Source organism: Cydia fagiglandana, chromosome 14, assembly GCF_963556715.1.
Source record: "Cydia fagiglandana chromosome 14, ilCydFagi1.1, whole genome shotgun sequence".
Classification (NCBI taxonomy): domain Eukaryota; kingdom Metazoa; phylum Arthropoda; class Insecta; order Lepidoptera; family Tortricidae; genus Cydia; species Cydia fagiglandana.
In genome coordinates this window covers 14,846,630-14,859,625 of record NC_085945.1, presented here as the reverse complement: position 1 = coordinate 14,859,625, position 12,996 = coordinate 14,846,630, and the positions used below count along the sequence as shown (strand labels likewise).

Sequence of the window (12,996 nt, the reverse complement as noted above, 5' to 3'; positions counted from 1 at the left end):
GAACCACCTTAATTGCCAATGAGAGGCGATAAATTGAAACACGATCTATAGGTCAGGAAATGAATGCTCAAAAAACGTTGTAGAGGGAAATGCTAGGAACACAGTTTTTGACTCCGTAACTTTGTTTGGACTATAACTAGTCTACCCCCCAGCACCGGGGCTACAGCCGGGGACTTTTGATATGTTCACCTCCTAACTAGTCCAAACAAAGTTACGTAGTCAAAAATTGTGTTCCTAGCATTTCCCTCTATAACTTCTTATTGCTTGGCCTACTAAGGGAGTTCAACTTTTCGAACATGTATGTTTGGGACTGCTTCTAACTCGACCTAGCAGAGATACTATTTTCATGCGCATGATTGCCAGAAAACTTCTAGCTTCGCAAAACATGCCAGATGCACTACATCTACGAGGTAAGCCCAACAGCATTCTGAATGCATTGTTATACTGCACTTTTAATGCATCGTAGGCTCGCTTCGTATAGTTAACCCACAGGCCACTCGAGTAAAAGGAATGGCAATATGCTCTAAAGAGCGTTGTACCTTGACATTGCTGATATTATTAACATAAAAGGTTTACATTTGCTCCATGTGAAGCTGTTGGAGGAAAGAAAATAATAAAACTCATGAACTTTCCTTTTCAATATTTTACTGACAGGTGAATAGGTTCTAAAAATGTAGTGCAATTTCCTTTACCTTCGTATTTTCACGGATACGTCCGAACGTCTCATATATGCTACTTGTATTTCAGTCAATACAAACAGTACTGAGGCGAGGTTGACTAAAGTAGCTTTTATACCTAACTATTCGTATCTTCCCCTGCAATTGGCGACTCACACGAAGACGTCAGTCGCCCGAGGCGCGCGACGCACGTCCGGCGCCGGCGACTCAGCAGAGACTCATTCTGGCTGCTTGTATCAGCTCCTGAAATTTGAGAATAATTATATTTAGAATATTTGTTTAAAATGATTTTATCAGTGCAACATGAACTTTAATTCACTTTCATAACTTTCCTGGCTTATTTTATATAGGCCCTACATACATAGATGTCGCTAGAAATAGGTACGTAACTTTTCTGAAAACCTAAATGTTAAATGTTTTAAAATTATGCCTGCTTATATGACCTTGTATTATCGTAGTTTATATAAACTGATATGTCGTTTTTACAAACACTCCCTCAGTGGACTTGTTGTACAAAGTAGCAACAAAGGTCTTTCAAATTCTGAAAGTGTCATTACGGGATTGTCCATATGAGTATGACACCAACGAAACGGCCAAGCCGTACTGTTTGACCAAGATGTTGGCTTTATACTGTTAGAGCTTATAAAGTTAGGAATGACAGAGTAAAAGTCTTGGTACCTACTACGGGATCTGATAACTTTTTTAGTGTAAAAGCTTTATGCAACTAGTCTTGGCAACACTTTACATTAAATGTTTTCGTGGGTTGTTCTAACCTCAAAAGTAGTAAGGTTGTCTGGAAGAGATCGCTTTTTAGCGATAAGACCGCCTGTTGTTTAATCTCTTCTTCCTGTATTATTTGTATTGTTTTCTGTAATGAGGTGTGCAATAAAGAGTATTTGAATTGTATTGTAGTATACTGTAATTGAGGTAATCTGAAAAAAAAACCGGCCAAGTGCGAGTCGGGCTCGCGTTCCAAGGGTTCCGTATATTACACAATTTTTAACAATCAGTGCCGGATTAAGATATTTTGATGCTTTAAGCATTTCTAGACCATGGTGCCCCCTCTCCCTATCATCATCAAGATTACATTGATTTTTTTTGGTAAATTGAGAGAAGTTCAATGCCGCATTACAGCTGAGAATGGAAATCAGTCACATCATTTTATCACGAAAATTGACAGTGCCGTTGCAGTAATGTTGCAACAGATTACCTAATACTGCTGCAGCCGCCACCCGAATGTCACCTTTATCATATCTAAGAAAGTGATTGAAACGCGAGCGAAGCGAGCGCGAAAATTTTTCGATATAAAAACGCAATATGATAGACAGTTGTACATTTTTACTTTTAGTATGGAAATCAGTCACATCATTTTATCACGGAAGTTTTAATCATTTTTTATCATTTTATTTGCGATAAAAAAGGTTATATACAAGTTGTTTCTGTAAAATTATACATTTTTAAGTCCCATCTTTCTTAACTGACTATGCAGCATGCAAATTTTAGTGTAATATATACCTAACTTAACCTACTTAAACTAGTTTAATACAAATTAATTATCAACAACAATAGAAATAAAAATACACTGTCAATTATGAAATAATAATATATCATGTATCTATCTCAAACAAAACCACTTCAATTAACATAATTTAAAAACTAGATTGTTGATTTACAAGGTATTCATTAATAGAATAAAATGTCGAAGACAGCAGCCATTGAAAAAGTGCTCTTTTAAATTTACTATTGGGCAATTCTCTTATGTTGTTGGGTAACTTATTAAATATATTGACACACATAGCATAACAATTTTTCTTAAAAGTGGCAGTTCTTTGCATTTTATTTATGACCAGCCTGTTAGTGTTCCTAGTATTTCTTAGGAATACTTCGTTGGCTGTTTTAAACAGGTCTATATTTAACTTAACTAAGTTGACAGTACTTTGCAACAGAGTAATGTTGCTGCAGTCGTCACCCGAATGTCACCTTTGTCATACCTTAGAAAGTTATTGAAAAGGCGAGCGAAGCGAGCGCGAAAATGTTTCGATATAAAAAACGCAATTTTACTTTTAGGCCGAACCAGGCCCGAATCCTGGCATTTTGGTGCTCCCCCCTGAACGTGGTGCCCTAAGCACGTGCTTGTTTTGCTTATTGGTTAATCCGGCACTGTTAACAATGTATTTTTTATGTGAAACGTGAGTGAAATCTAACACTTTAAACTCTCGCGTTTTGTACATATATTTAATTACACAAACGGGTCTACCGCGTTTGGACGCGCGTTTGGTTGGCGTTTGTGGGTTTGTTGGGACGTCAGTCTTTCCGTGACTACAGCTAGTGCAACTCAGCTGAAACGTCGGAATTAAAGGTAAAAACAATGAAATTATATCGCGGTAGACCCGTTTGTGTAATTAAATATGTGATTGAAATCTCTTTAAAAAATCCGTAGGGGTCGGATCTAAAACTGTAATTAAGTCCGACTCACGCTTGACTGTACATTTATAATAGGTTTTCCTGTCATCTATAGGTATATACCTATTTTATGTATTTTTTTCAAAATTTTAGACTTAGTAGTTTCGGAGATAAAGGGGGGGGGGATGGTCATTTTTTGCCTATTTTCTTGAATAACTTCTAAACTGTTTATTCGAAAATTATAAAAAAAATATATTTGAGATCCTTACAATAAGCTCTTTAATTTGATATGTAACATGATATAATTTGAATTTTTTTTTTTAATTTTTTCATTTACCCCCCAAAAGTGGCCCCCATGTTTAAAATTAATTTGTTTACGTTACATGTCCATATTTGGGTCACAAACTTACATATGTGTACCAAATTTCAACTTGATTGGTCCAGTAGTTCCGGAGAAAATCGGCTGTGACAGACGGACAGACAGACAGACAGACAGACAGACTGACAGACAGACGCACGAGTGATCCTATAAGGGTTCCGTTTTTTCCTTTTGAGGTACGGAACCCTAAAAAGGACTATAATTATTAAAATCATTTAAATTAATTAAGGTAAATGTGTGGAAGACTGTCAGGTAAGACGACAAGCTCCCCATATAACCATTCCAGTCGCAGAATCATCAAAGTGGTAACTAAATGTCAGATGTGTCGTAACAGAGTCCACACAATGTGTCTAGAATTGTTTCGAAACAAAGTGTCGTCGCCGTGTGTACACTTTTCCGTAACAAGGTGTCGACACATTTGTGTGCACTTTGCGTGCGGTTTGCGACTAAATCTGACAGCAAATTTGTGACAGCAAATGTCAATATAAAATACCTCTTGAAAACCAAGGTTTGTCAAACTACTATTAGTGTCTCGTGTGCTCGTAAGTAATTCTAGTAAGTCATCATGGGCGATGCAAATGATAATAATCGACCAAAACCATATAAACACCCAACACCCGTCAACCTTTTACAGAAAAGTTTTTAAAGAAATGCAATAAGCTACTTAGGTCAGCCAACGAATGCTCAAAAAAGTTGTAGAGGGAAATGCTCGGAACACAATTTTTGACTCTGTAACTTGGTTTGGACAAGTTAGGAGGTGAACATATCAAAAGTCCCCGGCCGTAGCCCTTGAGCGGGGGGAAGAGAGGGGGCTTTGAATGTCCCATTTTCCGGTTTTTCGATTATATCTCGGAAACTATGCATCTTAGCGACATGGCCACTTATACAAAATGAAAGTTAATTTAATTTGTTACAAGTTTATTCAGTCAATTTTTTCGATATATTGAATAGTTTTTGAGATATCCGCTCTTGAAAGTTTAGTTAGGGCTCTCAATTTTATCTTGATATATCTACATCAGTGAAGGTGCTAGGCCGTGTATGGTATCGTTTTCGTATAAATCTGGGTTGCTGAATCCATTTAACATGGAAACCATTCCACAAAATTAAAAAAATCTTTTTAGGGTTCCGTACCTCAAAAGCATAAAACGGAATCCTTATAGGATCACTCGTGCGTCTGTATGTCTGTCTGTCTGAATACACAAAATAGTTCTTTACCTATAGATGACAGGAAAACCTATTAGAAATGTGCAGTCAAGCGCGAGTCGGACTTAATGTACGGAACCCTTAATACGCGAGTCCGACTCGCACTTGGTCGGTTTTTTTAAACTCCTCTTGACGCTTAACCGCTGAACCGATTTCGTTGAAATTTGGTATAGAAATAGTTTGCATCCCGGAACAGGACATAGGATAGATTTTATAACCAAAATCATCTTTTGAAGGTGTGAAAAGTGGCGTGGAAATTTGTACGGGAAATCAATAACCGCTGAACCGATTTATATTAAATTTGGGAAGGTCTACATCTTTGATTTAGTTAAAAATGATAAAAAAAAACATGACTTCAAACCTAAACTTAAACAGTATTAACTTCAAGAAGTCAATTCTGAATTCCCCCCTACACCTCATTTCACACCTTTGAAGGATGATTTTTGAGATAACTTATTATGTCCTGTCTCGGGACTCAAAATATATGTGTACTAAATTTAAATTAAAACTGTTCAGCAGTTTAAGCGTGAAAAGGAGTTTAAGAGAAAGTAAGTTTATATGTTTTTACTTTGGAATGGTGTCAATGTGATACCATAACTAAATTTGGTACTGCGAATTTATACGAAAACGATACCAAACATGGCCTCGTAGCTTTACTGTTGTAGAAGTCAAAATAAAATTGAGAGCCCTAAATTCTTATTACTTGACCAAACTTGTGTAGAAGGAAAAGGAAAAATAAAAGTCTTCGGTAGGATTATAAGACACAAATATAATTTTTTTTTGCGTTACTATTTCAATTATCAAATATAAACATACCTTGATTATATTATTCTAGTGAGATCCTCACAGATAAACAAAACCATTTACTTAAAAAATTACAAGGTCGAAATGTCACGGAACTTGTGAGAGTAATACGTGAAAAATAAAAACTTTTATGACAAATAAATCTGGACACAATTTAAGAAGCATCCAATTGCGTCGAGGAATCATCTGTATGTTTGCTTGTTTCATTACCTCCTCGCTTCTTTTTTTGTCCTTTGTATTCTGTAGCAATTTGTTAGATCTGAAAATAAAGATAACTTGCGTCGTCACGGATGTCGATTTATAGGTTTTAGGGAGTGCAGAATTCGAAAACGATGATCATTTTATAATCCAAGATGGCCGCTACGTATTTTGTCAGAAAAGTCGTCATGAATATCGTTTTATAGGTTTTAGGAAGTGCCGATTTCGAAAATGATGACCAGTTTGGAATCCAAGATGTGTGCCGTGCACTTTGTCATAAAAGTCGTCATGGATATCGTTTTATAGGTTTTAGGGAGTGCAGAATTCGAAAATGATGACCATTTTGGATTCCAAGATGTCTGCCGTGCACTTTGTCATATAAGCCGTCATAGATGTTGATTTATAGGTGTTAGGAAGAGCAGATTTCGATAATGATGACCATGACCAACAAAACGACATCCATGTCGACTTTTAACATAGTGCATGGCCGCCATCTTCGATTCCCAAATAGTTATTATTTTCGAAATCTGCGCTCCCTAAAACCTATAAAACGACAGCCATGACGACTTTAATGACATACTGCATGGCCGCCATTTTGGATTCCAAAATGGTCATCATTTTCGAAATCAGGGCCCCCTAAAACCTATAAAACGACACCCATGACAACTTTTATGACATAGTGCGTGGCCGCAATTTTGGATTCCAAAATGGCCATCATTTTCGAAATCTGCGTCCCCTAAAACCTACAAAACGACATCCATGACGACTTTTATGACATAGTGCATGGCCGCCATCTTGGAATCCAAAATGGTCATCGTTTTCGAAATCTGCGCCCCCTAATACCTATAAAACGACACCCATGACGACTTTTATGACATAGTGCATGGCCACCATTTTGGAATCCAAAATGGTCATCATTTTCTAAATCTGCGCCCCCCAAAACCTATAAAACGACACCAACGACAAGTTTTGTTGGTCATGGTCATCATTTTCGAAATCTGCTCTTCCTAACACCTATAAATCAACATCTATGACGGCTTATATGACAAAGTGCACGGCAGACATCTTGGAATCCAAAATGGTCATCATTTTCGAATTCTGCACTCCCTAAAACCTATAAAACGACACCCATGACAACTTTTATGACATAGTGCGTGGCCGCCATTTTGGATTCCAAAATGGCCATCATTTTCGAAATCTGCGTCCCCTAAAACCTACAAAACGACATCCATGACGACTTTTATGACATAGTGCATGGCCGCCATCTTGGAATCCAAAATGGTCATCGTTTTCGAAATCTGCGCCCCCTAATACCTATAAAACGACACCCATGATGACTTTTATGACATAGTGCATGGCCACCATTTTGGAATCCAAAATGGTCATCATTTTCTAAATCTGCGCCCCCCAAAACCTATAAAACGACACCCATGACAACTTTTATGACATAGTGAGTGGCCGCCATTTTGGATTCCAAAATGGCCATCATTTTCGAAATCTGCGTCCCCTAAAACCTACAAAACGACATCCATGACGACTTTTATGACATAGTGCATGGCCGCCATCTTGGAATCCAAAATGGTCTTCGTTTTCGAAATCTGCGCCCCCTAATACCTATAAAACGACACCCATGACGACTTTTATGACATAGTGCATGGCCACCATTTTGGAATCCAAAATGGTCATCATTTTCTAAATCTGCGCCCCCCAAAACCTATAAAACGACACCCATGACAACTTTTATGACAGTGCATGGCTGCCATTTTGGATTTCAAAATGGTCATCATTTTCTAAATCGGGGCCCCCTAAAACCTATAAAACGACTTTTATGACATAGTGCATGGCCGCCATTTTGGAATCGAAAATGGTTATCGTTTTCGAAATCTGCGCCCCCCAAAACCTATAAAACGACACTCATGTTAACTTTCATGACATAGTGCATGGCCGCCATTCTGGATTCCAAAATGGTCATCATTTTCGAAAGCGGGGCCCCCTAAAACCTATAAAACGACATCCATGACGACTTTTATAACATAGTGCATGGCCGCCATTTTGGAATCCAAAATGGTCATCGTTTTCGTAATCTGCGCCCCCTAAAACCTATAAAACGACACCCATGACGACTTTTATGACATAGTGCATGGCCACCATTTTGGAATCGAAAATGGTCATCATTTTTTAAATCTGCGCCCCCCAAAACCTATAAAACGACATCCATGACGACTTTTATGACATAGTGCATGGCCGCCATTTTGGATTTCAAAATGGTCATCATTTTCTAAATCGGGGCCCCCTAAAACCCATAAAACGACATCCATGACGACTTTTATGACATAGTGCATGGCCGCCATTTTGGAATCGAAAATGGTTATCGTTTTCGAAATCTGCGCCCCCCAAAACCTATAAAACGACACCCATGACGACTTTTATGACATAGTGCATGGCCGCCATTCTGGATTCCAAAATGGTCATCATTTTCGAAAGCGGGGCCCCCTAAAACCAATAAAACGACATCCATGACGACTTTTATGACATAGTGCATGGCCGCCATCTTGGAATCCAAATTGGTCATCGTTTTCGAAATCTGCGCCCCTTAAAACCTATAAAACGACACCCATGACGACTTTTATGACATAGTGCATGGCCGCCATTTTGGATTTCAAAATGGTCATCATTTTCTAAATCGGGGCCCCGTAAAACCTATATCACGACATCCATGACGACTTTTATGACATAGTGCATGGCCGCCATCTTGGAATCCAAAATGGTCATCATTTTTGAAATCTGCGCCTCCTAAAACCTATAAAACGACACCCCTGACGACTTTTATGGCATAGTGCATGGCCGCCATTTTGGATTCCAAAATGGTCATCATTTTCAAAATTGGGGCCCCCTAAAACGTATAAAACGACATCCATGACGACTTTTATGACACAGTGCATGGCCGCCATTTTGGATTCCAAAATGGTCATCATTTTCGAAATCGGCACTCCCTAAAACCTATAAATAGACACCCATCTCGACTTTTATGACAAAGTGTTTGGCTACCATCTGCATGCAAGACATTTCTATTATTTTTACGTACAAAAATGGCCCCCTGTCAACTTCCAACCGAGATTTAATCGATAATTTATTCGATTAATGTTCAGATTAATTCAATTTCAATCTATGTTACTCGTCGACTAAACTAATCGTGATTAAAATTTGAGGATTAACTTTTTTTATTCCATTAATTAGTCGAATAAACAGTTAATCTATTAAGTCCCATCTCTGACCACGTCATTTTTACACTTTGAGAATATCTGAAAACAAATGAACACAAGGAGCCATTTTGCAAATCCAGTAACTTTGTTATTACTTTTGACAGCGCGTGTCATGTGTCTACACAGAGTCGACACAAAGTCGAAACATTTGCGACTACTTTGTGACTGCAATATTTCTCAGCCTTAAACCATATTTATACATCATAATTAACAAGTTTCGTAATATGTAAAGCGTTATTTCTGTTATTTAAGTATAGTATACGCATCGAAGTACTAAAAATGCATCAAATAATATATTTATGAACACAAGCACTGAGAAGTAAACAATTTCCTTTCCGGCTAAACTAAAACAATGTGGTGGCGCGTTGATTATATTACACTTAGTTTATCAAATCACTCGAGCAGTTTAATTCCCCATAATAATTTAAGTCCTATTGTAATATAAATGCAAACAATATATAATTACGTCTTGTAATCCGTTTTAGAGATGGCGTATTAATGTCACTTATTTTTATTTAACTATTTTTCCATCTGACAGTTTCCATTTGACAGGAACAAAATGAACGAATGAACGAATGATTTTGGCATAAAGTAGTCGCAAACCCGAAACAATGTGTGCACACGGCGACCACACTTTATGTCACTTTGTGTCATGTGTCGACCCTTCCCCATTTCTGGTAACTGTGTCGACACGGCGACGACTCTGCGACTGGAATTGTGACCGAAACAGACGGTGTCGACACAAGATGTGTCTACACCGTGTCGTAACGGCGACTGGAAATGGTTGTATGGGTCTTTCAATCCTTCAACTCTTGCACTTGTGCATTCTCTACTTACAGAAGTTTTGTAGAGCAGAATAAGCGAATCCATGTAGATGTAGTGTAGGGACGCTCGGCAGGAAGCAGGTGGGCTGTCGATCACGTGTTGCGTTCATTCAGCCCAATTCCCTAGAGTTGGAGCTGCAGCTAGGTTACTGTCCCGGCGGCATTAAGTGCCACACCATTCTCCTCGAATCTTCTTGTTTTCCTGCAGAACAGAAGAACATCTTTAAGTTCGTTTTCTTTCAGTGTGTCTTTACCGAATGTATTATATCGCGGTGCCGCATACATGAATTACATGATAAGTTCGCCTTTGTACTAATGATGTGTGTTCTTTCATGTTTTATGTTTCTTTTTGTACAAGGACTATACCAAACAAATTTAAGAATATCCACAGATGGCTCAAAAACAAATGAAGGGACCGGATGTGGTGTCTTCTCGGAGGACCTGAACATATACATCTCAAAACCCCTGGGTTACACTGGGAACACAATACGGGATTCCAAGCTGAATGTGTAGGAATAATGGAAGCTTGCAAAGCGATAAAAAGACGAGAAGTAAAACAAGAAAATATACTAATACTGTCAGACAGTAAATCAGTACTGCAAGCACTAGGTAGCTACAAACTTACATCGGAACTCATACTTGAATGACATCGAGGCCTCACTGAAGTGAGCAAAGAAGGCAACAAAGTAACAGTATAATGGATAAAGGGGCATAGTGGATCAAGAGGAAACGATGCAGCGGATGAACTGGCCAGGAAAGGTTCAGAAACCAGCTTCACAATAAGTTGTTGTTGTCCTAAGGCACCCCAGAGGTGCAAAGGGCCTTCACAAGCTCGCGCCACGCCTTCCTATCTTCAGCGACCACTCTGGCCTCGCTCCAGCTCAACCCGACCGCTCGTAGTTCATTTGTGACGGACTGCTGCCAAGAGTGTCACAATAAGTACTGGACTAAAATGAACACCTGTAGGCAGACCAAAGAACAAAACTACAAGCTTACACCAAAATATTACTAAAAACACCCAGACACGTTTTACGATTACAGTGAGTTTTTTAATATTCCACTAGTAATTTAATAATTAATACAGGCGTGACATTTGTATAGTACCGATATAAATTACATTCTCATTGTTAATAATAATTTCGATATATTGCAAATTTTAACGATTAATTTTATTTATATAATTTGGATTATGTTTACAGGTATATTCACATAGAATACTAGACCAATACTAGTACTTATATGGAAAAAAAGACATGTAACAAATTGTTATCAATAAATTTTTCATTTCATTTCATTTCATTCATTTCATTTCATTTCACACCAACTACGCAAAATAGTACGATTAATCACAGGTCATAACAGACTAATCCAGCGGTCGGCAACCTTTTAGCAGCCAAGGACCAAATAGTAGTTACCGAAGTTGATGCGGGCCGCACTTTGTTAATATTTATGACTTTATCAGACATTGTTGTTTGTCAATATTACAAACAAAATAGCCTAGGAGGCACGCGGGGTGCAAGTGAGAGGTTCGCGGGCCGCTTGTTGCCGACCGCTGCACTAATCAAACACTTACATAATATGGGTAAAACAGACAGCCCCATGTGCAGAGTGTGCATGGAAGAAGAAGAAACAGTAAAGCATATTCTCCTACACTGTAGGTAGAAGGTAGAAGTATACAGGAACCAATACCTAGGGACTCCGTGCACATTGAAGGAGGCAGTTAGCGACCTGAAGACACTGCTAGGTGTCATGGAGGAGCTGGGGCCACCCCATAAACACAATTTTTTTGCTCTTAAGTAGTAGTTTTTGATGGTGTTTGACCCATTGATCAGTGACCCAGTCTCAGTTTTTCTGATAAACAGCTGTCTTAATGGACTCACCAATATGTTTTGCAGAAACCTCCACCTTGTAGCATACACCTTGTTTTCTCAGTCAATCTCAATATAAATAAATATATTGGGACATTTTTACACAAATTGACCAAGTCCCACGGTAAGCTCAAGAAGGCTTGTGTTGTGGGCACCCAGACAACAATATAATTATTCAATATACAAATATCTGTCTCATCAAACAAATAAATTCCCTAACCAGGATTTGAACCCAGAACCATCAGCTTCACCGGCAGGGTCACTAGGCTAGGCACCCACTAGGCCAGACTGGTTGTCAAATATAACCAAGATATTCTTTTGAACAAACTGCCATGTCACTGCTGGTTTCAATCTGTGCCCTTCATAATCTACATACTTACTGCTGTCTGTCTCTCATGCAGTCTAAAAAAATTAAGTGTGGGGTACAAACTTTGTGTCGGTCGAAAGTCGAAACCCTCTTGCCTTATCTCCTGATCCACCTTTCAATACTGGTCATCACTCAAGTAATTTTCCAAATTTCTGGGAATACTTCTAGCTCGAGACAGAGGTTAAATATGTGCCATAGCGGCTCCGCCAGCACCATGCTGTACAGTCCATACGCACGAGGGAATACCATGCGGACACGAAGATTTTTTTAGCTTAAGTTGTTGAATTGCGGCACTTACCTCCAACTTCGGCTTCTCCATTAATTAATATTTTTTCAGTACCTCGTACCTCTACTGAGTCTACTGTTTCTTTTATTAGAATTCATTTTATTGTATTTGTAAACCAACAAGTGTCAATACAATACTGTCAATGTCACTGAAAGATGGCACTAGAAAAAACCGATTATTTTTAAATTGTCAAGAGCTAATGTCAGAACGTCCCTACTAATTTTGACAGCTCCCTTAAAAAAAAGAATCTCTCTGGTTTTTGGCTTCCTATTATTGGGTCGTACATTATTGGGTCGGGCTTTCTCGACCTGTACCAATAATGCGCAGCCCAATAATTGAAAGCCAAGGGACTCAAATTATTGGACGCGAATTATGGGGTCGTACATTATTGCCCTGTGAAAAGAGTGGCTTCGTATTATCGCCCCGGACCAATATTGCGCGGCCCGAGAATGCTCAACCCAGGAATGTACAGCCCAATAATACGCGTCCACCATGGACGCCTATTATTGGGCTGTACATTCTTGGGTTGAGCATTATTTGGTCGTACATTAGTGGCTCCCCATTCTTCCGCTGATAATATATTTACTATTAATAAAACGTTTCATTTTACTGGCAACACAGTGGTAGATTTGATGGAATTTAATGGTGAATGGAGGTTTAGAAAAAATCGTTCGTATTCTAGATAAAATATTCGAAAGAATCACAAAAGCGTCATCCGGTTAGC

At 38.6% G+C, this 12,996-nt stretch overlaps 1 long non-coding RNA gene across 3 annotated transcripts; it reads right to left on the bottom strand.

The window, feature by feature from the left end:
* Positions 1–369: 369 nt before the first annotated feature.
* LOC134670949 (uncharacterized) lies at positions 370–12,763 on the bottom strand. Of its 3 annotated transcripts, XR_010099145.1 has the most exons (4): positions 12,285–12,763; positions 9,765–9,953; positions 1,451–1,545; positions 554–920 (listed from the first exon to the last, which is right to left on the bottom strand). It is a non-coding gene; the product is annotated as an uncharacterized LOC134670949 (long non-coding RNA). The 3 variants fall into 3 exon arrangements; XR_010099144.1 differs by having other exon boundaries at positions 370–1,545; positions 12,285–12,760; XR_010099143.1 differs by lacking the exon at positions 1,451–1,545 and having other exon boundaries at positions 560–920; positions 12,285–12,758.
* Positions 12,764–12,996: the final 233 nt, after the last annotated feature.